General features: G+C 41.1%; 1 long non-coding RNA gene across 1 annotated transcript; it reads left to right on the forward strand.

The window, feature by feature from the left end:
• The first annotated feature begins 6,470 nt into the window (after window positions 1-6,470).
• LOC131567304 (uncharacterized) lies at window positions 6,471-9,652 on the forward strand. Its single transcript, XR_009275637.1, has 3 exons — window positions 6,471-6,666; window positions 7,291-7,354; window positions 8,052-9,652. It is a non-coding gene; the product is annotated as an uncharacterized LOC131567304 (long non-coding RNA).
• The last annotated feature ends 573 nt before the right edge of the window (window positions 9,653-10,225 follow it).

Below are 10,225 nucleotides of genomic sequence, written 5' to 3' on the forward strand. Positions count from 1 at the left end.
ATGCTAGGTGGGATGCAAGTTTAATAGTTTTAACTATCAGGGTGTGAGTAAAACATTGCCTGGGTTATCTGATAGCCTAAGCACTTTGAGATGGAGCTTCTCAGTTGAACAATTTTTTGACATGCCAGGTTTGCTGACAAACAAATCTGAACAAGTTGCAGTCTGGTGAAATAAAAATACAAGAGAAGCAGAAATAGAAGTCCAATAGAGGTGGGACAAGGTTCCTAGCACTAATTCAAATGGTTTTGTCTCTAAACAAGTAATCAGACTGTGGTGGTGTTTGAGGGTCCCCAGGACAAGGGAAGAAATGACATCTGATAATGCCTCATCTTCCCTGAGGAGGCTTCCAGTAAGGAAAGGACAAATGCAGGAGTCTGGGGCTTCCCTTCTGGGAAATTGAAAATCGAGGAAGAAAACTAGATAGGGACAAAGAAAACTGATGCTATCCTTCTGATAACAGAACTGAACTCGTACATGAATTTAGGACTGGTCCTCAGCATCTTTTAGGATTCTGTCAATGCACCTGTGACTGAGACTGGCAGTGATTTTCCCAGGTACAAAAATACAACTTCATTTCAATGTGAAGGATTAGTCAAGGTCCAGCTGTATTTTGCTTGGAAAAAAATTCTGCCTGCTATATCTGCACCAGAACAGGCTTATTGGTGGAATTCTTTTCTGCAGATGTGGCAATTTTTGGGGGGGCTGTTTTTGGTCCTAATCTGGATTATTTCTTCTGGTTTTTGTGATAACTTTCACAGATAGGCAGGTAACTGGTAGTATTCTCCCAGTCTAAGTAGGTTTCTAGGAAAATGGAGTAGTAATAAAAAAGTAGGCATAGCAAGCTAAAGAAAGAAAAGACCTGTGCTGCATCTTTGTAGCCTTTTTTTTATTTCACTGTGATGGAACTCCACTCAGCTGAGTAGGGAAATATTGTCCAGTTCAGACTGTAATTGAGTAGAATCTGACTTATTTGGGGCTGAACACAAAAGTGAGGATAAATCAAGGAATTAACAAGACCAAGAGAACAGACTCTACTTTCCAAATCCCAGAGTGCCAGTGCTGGAAAGTTTATTGTAATGGAATTTCAAGCCAGGATTTCCAGGCTCAGGAGGTTTAGTTATTTTGGATGCATTTCAGATCAGCAGTGCCTGCTTGGCATGCTGTCTGCTCCTGTTGCAGCATTTAGTTTTGTGACAGGTTCTGTGTGAGAAACAAGAATGGCCCATATCAGCACACCTTGGCAGCTTTATTTCAGCTGTAGCATTTTCAAGGAGAAGTTCCACAGCTGTTGTTCCTTGTAACCCTGGGCCGGTGTCTTTGCTTGAAATGGTTGAAAAGGACGTGCAAACTGAAGGCTCTTCCCCATAGAAAGGTGTCAGCTCAGCTGCTCTCGCTCCCAACGTGTGCAGAGTTACAAACACAGAGCCCTGGGGCAGCAATGCCATCAGCTGGCAGTTCAGCAGTTATAATTTACCACAGGGGATGGAATGGTTTTTTTGTGAGGGTTATCTTAGCAAGGCGCTCACTGGGGGACCCATCTGTTTCTGCTCATGTGCTTCCAAGGGTGACGTTTGCTAGCAGGGCCAAAAACCCCCCGGGAAACTGCATGTGAGCACAGTTCTCATGCGTAACCCATTGTAACTACATTTCCTCCTGTCTGTGATCTGCAGAACTCATCTGATAGGGAGTTTCTTTCCCAGTACTTTGGGTGAGTAGACTCACTAAATCCTGCTTCCTCTGTTTCTGCACTAGGGTTCATCCAGCACTGAGTACTGTGGGAATGTGTAAAATCAGAGGGGTTTGGGAAAGCTGCAAAAGGCAGGCCTCAGAGACAGCAGAACTGTGATCAGAGCTGAGCAGCAGCCATGAGATTGGTCAGCAGAAAAACTATTTAAACTGTGGAAAAGCAAGGACAAATAGAACAATGGTCTGTGTATTAACACTTGCCTAGAATGACTCCCTAAGCTACAGAAAGTTTATCTAGCAAGATATTAGGAAGTTCTAGGCTTAATACTGGAGCTCTGTGCATTGTGTTTAAGGCTCACAAGCAGGTATTGTATTTGAAATAAGCAAGCATTGTTTAACCAAAGGTACCTGTGCTTACAGTGGTTGGATAGAGCTACTGTCAATGTGCTTTTGCTTTGTGTGATTGGGCAAAAAACTGATAAAGTGAGTTGTGACATTGAGTTCTTGGTCTGCTGCCTGGGATGTGAGCTGGTGGCATCTTCCCATTGCCGTAACCATGGAATGAGGCTGATGCTGGAAAATCAAACGGCTCAAGGCAGTTCCCAGCAGCCCTGCCCTGTTTGTGATTTGTGCACAGACCCCTGCCAGTGTCAAGTACTTGGCACAGAGCTATGGTGAGAGGCACTGTGAAACTCCTGATCTCCTGCCTTCCTGCTTCCTCCCCATTTCCCTGATCCCTGAAAGCGTTTAGCCATGACAGCACTTCTCTTCACTTTAGCCATGACAGCACTGCACTTCATGTCCTAACAAGTGTTGGTTGCACAGAGGTAGTGCTGAAACTGTTGATGGTGCTGTTATTAGATGACCCCTGACACTCACCAACTAACTGAGAAACTGGAGACCATGAATTTCCCATTTCTCCTGAAATCACTTTCTTTCAGAAACTGCTGCACAGTCTTCCACACAACGCATTACTTAAAGGCAGAGATGAGAATTCAGGGAGTGGGGTCTGACTTCCAGCTGAGGTAATTGTGCAAGGCTACTGCCAGGGAAGAAGCGAGGCAATCCTGACTGGATTGAAAGCTGCCTCACTGTGAGCAACCCCTGAACCTGGAGAGAACATCTGAGTGCTTGTTAGGCTGCTGAGAGGTGGGTCTGACAGCTGCTCCTTGTGTGCATAAAGACACAGAAAGCACACAGTCCTGAGGAAGGGAAAGTTGGATGTTAATTGGCTCCGAGTGACTTCTGGTGCCAGGAATGCTCAGTATGGGATGATGCTGGGGATGTAAATGGCAGGAGAGAATTAATTGCATATTGTGAGTGAGGAAGGACTATGGTGCTCAGAAATGAGTTTAGCTTGTTTTGTTGGTTTTCTGGTAATTTTTCTAATTTGGGTTAATTTTGTGGTAGTGATTATGCCTAAATATTGTTCTAAGTCTGAAATTAGTACTGTGGTTATCTGTTGAAAAAGTTCTTAGTCTCTTATCAGGTTTTTTTTTGTATATATATATTTGTATATATTTATTTAATTTAAATAAATATAAGTTAAAAAATATGATACAGAAAATATATATCTATTATTATATTAGAAGGTATTCTCTCTAATATATATAATATCTATGAATAAAATAAATAAAAATATCCATATAAATATCATTAAATTTTGAAAAATAAATTTACTTTCTAAATTTTAAATCTGGTTCAAATAAAGGGGTGTCCTTGGTTTTTATTTGGTTAGAGGCAGGAGTTTTATTTTAAATAATATAAGTAATATAGAAATGTAGATCTTAAGATAGAAATATATAATAAATATATAAAGAGAAATTGCTAAAGTATGAATATAAATTTATATATAAATATATGTAAGTAATAGGAAGAGTTGTAGTATAGAATATAAATAACATTATATGGGAATATAAATATAAAAATATGTAAATATAGTTTAAAAGAAAGGGAATGTTTTGGCTTTTATTTAAGTAGAGGCAGGGGTTTTATTTTGAATATTATAAGTGTTAGAGAAGTAAAAATCTTGACACAGAAATATTTAATCAATGCATAAAAATATGTATAAAAATATATAAATATCTACTCGCATCAGATGTAATATAGAATATAAATTTATTTATAACTTGACATTGGTAAAGATAAATGTATAAGTAAGCAATAGACATTAATATACATTATAAATACAAATATGAATATAAAAATCAGACATAAGGATAAAACCTATTTAAATATTTTTTAAAAGAAAGGGTTGGGGTCTTTTTTATTATTGGGTTAGAGGCAGGGTTTTTATTTTAAATAATATGAATGTAGATATTATTGTTATATATTTCTAAATATTGAGATATAAAATCAAGATATAAATATATATATATAAACACAAAATGTAAGTAAATATAAATAATAGGAAGAGATGTAATGGAGAATACAAATAAGAGTATACATTAGTATACATTTTAAATGTAAAAGTGAATATGAACCTGAAAAACAGAATTTAAAAAAATATTTAAATACAGTTGAGAAGACTGAGGTTCTTTTTGGCTTTAATGTGGGTAGAGGCAGGGGTTTTATTTTAAATAATGTAAGTGTTACAGATGTAAAAATCCTAACACAGGAAGATATAATAAATATATAAAGATATGAATAAAAGTATATAAAAATATAAGTAATAGGAACACATGTAACATAGAATATAAATTTATAAATAAATCGCTAAATATAAATGCAAAATCGATCATACATCAGTAAACATTTTAAATATAAATTTGAAAAATGTTTTTTTAAAAAAATTAAATACAGTTGAGATGAAAGGGGGTTTTATTTGCCATGTATGGGGTAGAGGCAGGGGTTTTATTTTGAGTACTGTGAGTGTTACAGAAGTAAAAATCCTAACAGAAATATATACTTACTATGTAAAAATATGTATAAACATATAAAAATAAATTTAAGTTTTAGGGATATATGCAATACGGAATAGAAATGTATTCATAAAAACAAATGTATAAATGGACAGTGTACATCAATATACATTGTAAATAGAAATGTGAATATTAATATGAAAAAAATATTTTTTTAAATATTTAATTTTTTTTTTTAAGCAATTGTTGAGGTTTTGTTTTGTTTTGTTCTATTAGATTAGAGGCAGAAGTTTTTTTTTTCCTCTTCCCGGTTGTTTTGGGGCATTTATTTCAGAGCAGTTTTCGGCGGGGATCGCCCCTGTTCTTTTTTGCCGCCTTCGCTGCCCGCAGCCCCGAGGCGCGCTGCGCCCCCGGCTGGGGCGGGCGGCAGTGCTGCCGCCTTGTGGGCAGAGCGCGGTACTGCAGCCCTGCACCGAGAGGCCGCCACCTTGGGAGTGGCGCGTCGCGGATGTCGCGGACTTTTGGTTGACCTTCTCAACAGGGCGGCGAAAAGGGCGGGGAAGTGGAGGACCGGGGTGGGTGTCACTGGACTGCCTGCATGGAATACCGACCCCGGCGCGGCCCCGGTGGTATTTTCTGTGACGTTTCAAGTGTACCCGACACATGCTGTGGTCTCAGCGGCGCCGCGGGCGGGCGTATTTCGGCGGGTTTGTGACAGGCATGTGGGTAAACGCCTCGCTGTGCCGGGGTCCTCTGACAGCCGCTTTCCCGCCCTGAGGGAGCCGAGCCGGGCCGAATAGTTCCGAAGAGCCGAAGAGCCGAGTGTGGGCGAAAACAGCCGAGTTTCCCCGAAGAGCCGAGTGTAGCCGAAAACAGCCGAGTTTCACCGAAGAGCCGAGTGTGGCCGAAAATAGCCGAGTTTCACCGAAGAGCCGAGTGTGGCCGAACACAGCCGACTTGAGACGAAGAGCCGAGTGTGGCCGAACACAGCCGACTTGAGACGAAGAGCCGATGATAGCCGAGTGTAACCGATAGCCGACTGTAGCCGACATTGGCCGCATTTAGACAAAGAGCCGAATATGACCGACTTTAGCCCAACCGGGCCGAGTTCAGCCGAAGAGCCGGAAAAGCCGAATTTAGACGAAAAGCCGAACCGAAATGATTTTAGACCTAAGCCGAACCAAGCCTAATTTAGCCGAGTTTATTTAAACAGAACCGAACGACGCCGCAGCACTCTGCCTGCAGAGCGCCGGTGCAGACGGCAGGGGGCGGTGTATAAAGCGAGTATAAAATATCAACTGTATATAAGAAGGAATAAAAAGCTCTGTGTCATGTGCAGCAGTAGAAAATTTCAGGCTCCCAGGGAATAAATAGTTTTCTTTCAATCATTATAGTTTTGGGGTTTTTTTTACTCCCAGGTAGCCTGAAAGTTACTACTGCTGCTTTTTGATTCTAAAGCTAGGAAGGAAAACCAAGATTACAAATACAAGAAAAAGAAAGGGAAAGGGAAGGGGAAAAAAAGGAAAGGAAAGGAAAGAAAGCAGGAGAGCAGAAGGGAAGGGAAGGGAAGGGAAAGGGGTGAAAAACAGCGTTAAAAAAAGAAAAAGAGTTGGAGGGGAAAAGAGAGGGCATTCGGGAGGAGCGGTCCTGCCTCAGGTCCTTCCCCGCCCTGGGGCGAAGGACCCGTTTGATGCCCGGGAGGGACTGCAGCTCCCGGTGGCGGGGGACGGAGCCGTGGCTGTCAGCCCGAGACTCCAACTCCCGGCAGGCCCTGCTGCCGGCGCGGCGTGTGACGCATCGGCTATCGCGGCACATGAGTGGCTACCAGCCCGAGACTCCAACTCCCGGCAGGCCCTGCTGCCGGCGCGACGTGTGCCGCAACGGCCGACGCTGCCCGGCATTTTTCTCTAAATCGGCAGTAAATACAGCTGAGTAAAATTAGCTTGGTTTTCTTCCTTCTTTTTTAACTGAATTGTTTTTATTAAAAATACTATTTGAATATGTAGAAAAAGTGGGGATGTCCTGTACTATATCCTAGCTTTTCTTGTTTATAGGGTGCTCAGAAAACATGCGTCCCTTAGAGTCCCTCAGAAAGGTTCTCAGTGCGATCTCTACCAAGGTATGTATTTACTAATAAGTGATCCCTTTAGATATTTGCCTGTGTACCTTTTCCTGTAATTCAGAGCTTGCGTTCTGTGGGTTTTATGATAAACCTGTAAAATATGTAAGAATGCTTTTGCAAGTCTGAATCGTTGAAGGCAGCAGTAAGTGGATTTAGAGCCTGTTCTTGACCAGACAACGGGAAAAAGTGTGACTTTGATGCTGAACTTGTTTTTTTCATTTTTCATTTGACTTGTCTGGAATGATTTAGGAATAGAGAGAGCTAGAAAAAGAGAGAAATAGAATTGATTATTGAGCACTCCTCAAATGCTCACCACGATTCAGTGTAGAGCCGAAGTGAAGGGTGATGGAACAGAGCTCTGTGCTTTAGAAGGAAATAAATTTAAACCTGACCTCCGCACAGAGTCTCACTAACTTCTTTTGTTTTAAAATACAAAATATGATTAGGAAGTGTTGGAAGTTAGTGTTTTGGGAAAGAAACGGCAGTTCCACAGAACATTCCATTTAACAGAGGCTCTAGGAAGGATTCATGTTGTAACTGCTGTCACTGCAATCAGTTGGTGGTTCAGCCTTGAAATGTGCACTTGCCCTTCTATAAAGCACTGTTTTGTTTGCCTTTCAGTGCTATGAGTCTTGATAAATTGGAGAAGAGCCCAAGAGAAATTTTTCATCCCTTGATATAAAAGGTAGGAAGTGACTTTTTTTGGTTTGGTTCTTTTTCTTTATTATTTCCTGGAAATAAAAGTAATTAAGTATAGGTACTACTGGTTTGTTTCTTCCAGTAGCAGATGATAACAATAGCAGTAGTAATAGTAAAAATAATAATAGAAATAATAATAATAGCAATGTAATACTACCTAAACTGTCTTTATCCATTGAACTGGCCATTTCAAATCAAAACTTCTAAACACAAATCAAACCATCATCCTCGTAGAATCTTTCACAGCAGTGGGCTATAGATCCTGGTTTTGTTGACAGGATTTATTGGTTCTGGAATAGCAAGAGGGAAGTACAAGCCTAACTACTTCTAGCTCACAGACCCATCCAGTGAATACTGCTTTGTGTTTTGGTGGGCTTGTGATGACTTTGAAATCAATTGCTCATTCCAGTAAAAAAAATTAATGTTTTTTTGAACCTGACAGCAGAAATAACTTTAGGCACCAACTTAATAATAACAGATCACCAATTTAAGTTCATAATTTTATGCTGTACTATCAAAGTTTAAAGGTAAATTTTTACTTATTAGGAGATGGTATAAAGTGTATGTTCCAATGTGTTGGATGTACGCAAAGGTACATACGTACCCGAAAGTCCTTAGAGGAAACAAATTTTTACGTCTGCTGTTTGATTGTTTATCATACAATATTTGGTTTTATTTCCCAGGGATCGGTGAATTTTAACTTTGGAGTCCTCTGTGCTAAGGATGCTCAGCCTACAGATGATGAAATGTTCAGTAATGGCGAGTTTTTCACCTTCTCTTTAATTGCTATGCTGATCTGAATAAGAAAAAAACAAAAGCAAGAGAAAAAAAAAGGATGGTTTATTATTTTTTACGCTGTTATGTTTGTTTCCTCAGTATTTGCTGCAGCTCTGCGAACCCAAGCTTTGGGTTCCTTCTGTCCCACTGGGAGTTGCCCAGTTTGGTTGCATCTGGTGAAATTCACCCTGAGACCTTACAGAGCTAGCTCAAACTACGTGAGAGCCATTTGCAGTTCTCTCCAGACACCTGGAGAATGGGTGATGTTTCTGAGGGTCTGGCAAGTATACTTGTATCAAAACTCAGTCTGTGAAATTTCTGGGGAAAACCCTTCTGTGTCCTGAAGGGTTCAAACTCTGGTGAGGATCCAGTTATCAGGTGCTCACCTGGATGGTTCCAGCTCTTAAAGTGAACACTTGTACTCTTACCCTGTAGTTTACATCTATTGTATTTTTGTTATTTTGCAAGATTTTACGGCTTTGCAAAATATTGTGCGTTTCACTCTTTGGAACCTCTCAGATCGTTCTTTGGTGCAGCACCACCTCATGGGACACTTGGCTGCCGTCCTGAAGGGGTTGGTCGCTAGAATTGTAAATCCTGGAGAGTTTGTAAGTCTTCTGTCCCCAGGGAGGTACCATGCTTTGTTTACTTTTGTTCTGTTTGTTAGGCGCTGCTTCTCATTGGAAGTATGAATTTCAAACTACCCTGTTCTTATTTTAACTGTTTTCCTGGTTCTCTCCCTACGGCAGGGAAAGACTCTCGTATCCTTGTCGTCGGGCTCGGTGCTGTCCAAGAAGATGCAGAGACTAAAAAAATCATAAGAAGCAAAATATGACTGCAGGGAAAACAAGCTGGAGAGAACAAAAGGTGATATTGTTACCCTTACCCTGTATTAGAAACATCCGCTGTGCTTTGATGCTGGCAGCTGCCAGGGGCTTGTTAGCTCTTTGTAGGCAGGTGTAGGTGTTCACTTGTAGGTTTTTTCTCTGGACAAGTCAATTCAAACTTTGCTAAGCTTATATTTGCAAATTACTCTCTAGCACAGTCCAGCATGACATTTTTGAATGTTGTAAAAATACCATGTTACTTGGAAATTGCTAATGATGAGAAGCTTTAGGGAAAAATAAGATGTCAGGGTTGGGAGATGTGAGAAGAATTTTGAGGGGATGTTAGACTGAAATAAAGCACACTTGAAGCTGGACTGGCACGCTGGCAGATCCCCTATTAAACAGTAGTGCTGAGATTAGCCTGGGGGTTGCCCATTGTTTCTGTAGAAATAAATGTTTTCTGGTCTTCAGAGGTAAGCTGCTTTGAAAAGCTGGAAGGCACAGCATAGTGACAATCCGTGTGCTTCGCATTAAAAATAGATTTCAGAAGGGTCCTAGGCTTTTGTCTTTTCCTAGAAGTCGATGTAATCCTATTGAGGAGTTTTTAATTCTGTGCTGCCATGTCATCGATCAGGGCCCTGTCGTACTAATCATCATACAGATGCAAAACAAAAAATCAGACCCTGTCCCGACCACTTAGAGCCCAGAACACGATTTCCTCAGGCTGCCATTTGTGTGCCATCGGTACTCACCATGGAAGCGAGCTGGGGATTGTTGCACCCGTTGGGAACAAACCGCTTCTCGTCACACAGAAATGGAATTGGGACGACGCCTCAGCCAGCCTCTCTCTCCTGAATCTGCAGCAGAGCAGTTCCAGTCCATGCGGGCAATCCAGTTCCTGACGATCTGAGCGCACGGAGCAGCGCTCAGCTGCTGTGGGGGGCTCAGGGAGGGCAGAGTGTGCATTGTCATCTTCCTGAACCTACAGACGCGAATCAAAGTGAGAAGCCACAGGGTGGAAATCAGTCGCATATATGCTAAATAAAACTTGCAGGTTTTTTTTAAGAATTGTTTTTGCTTGTTCTTTGTTGTGCTTCTGTGCTTAGAAAACCTCCCTTTACAATCAGTAAAATTCATCAATTGAACCTTTGTTTGCAGACTCTCACTGAGCAGAATTTGTTGCAGACTCAGTGCACGCTGTGCAGGCCTCCCGGGAGTGTGAGGAGCTCATGTGCGCTACTTTTTGCTTTAGG

The sequence above is a fragment of the Ammospiza caudacuta genome, chromosome 22, assembly GCF_027887145.1.
Source record: "Ammospiza caudacuta isolate bAmmCau1 chromosome 22, bAmmCau1.pri, whole genome shotgun sequence".
NCBI lineage: Eukaryota > Metazoa > Chordata > Aves > Passeriformes > Passerellidae > Ammospiza > Ammospiza caudacuta.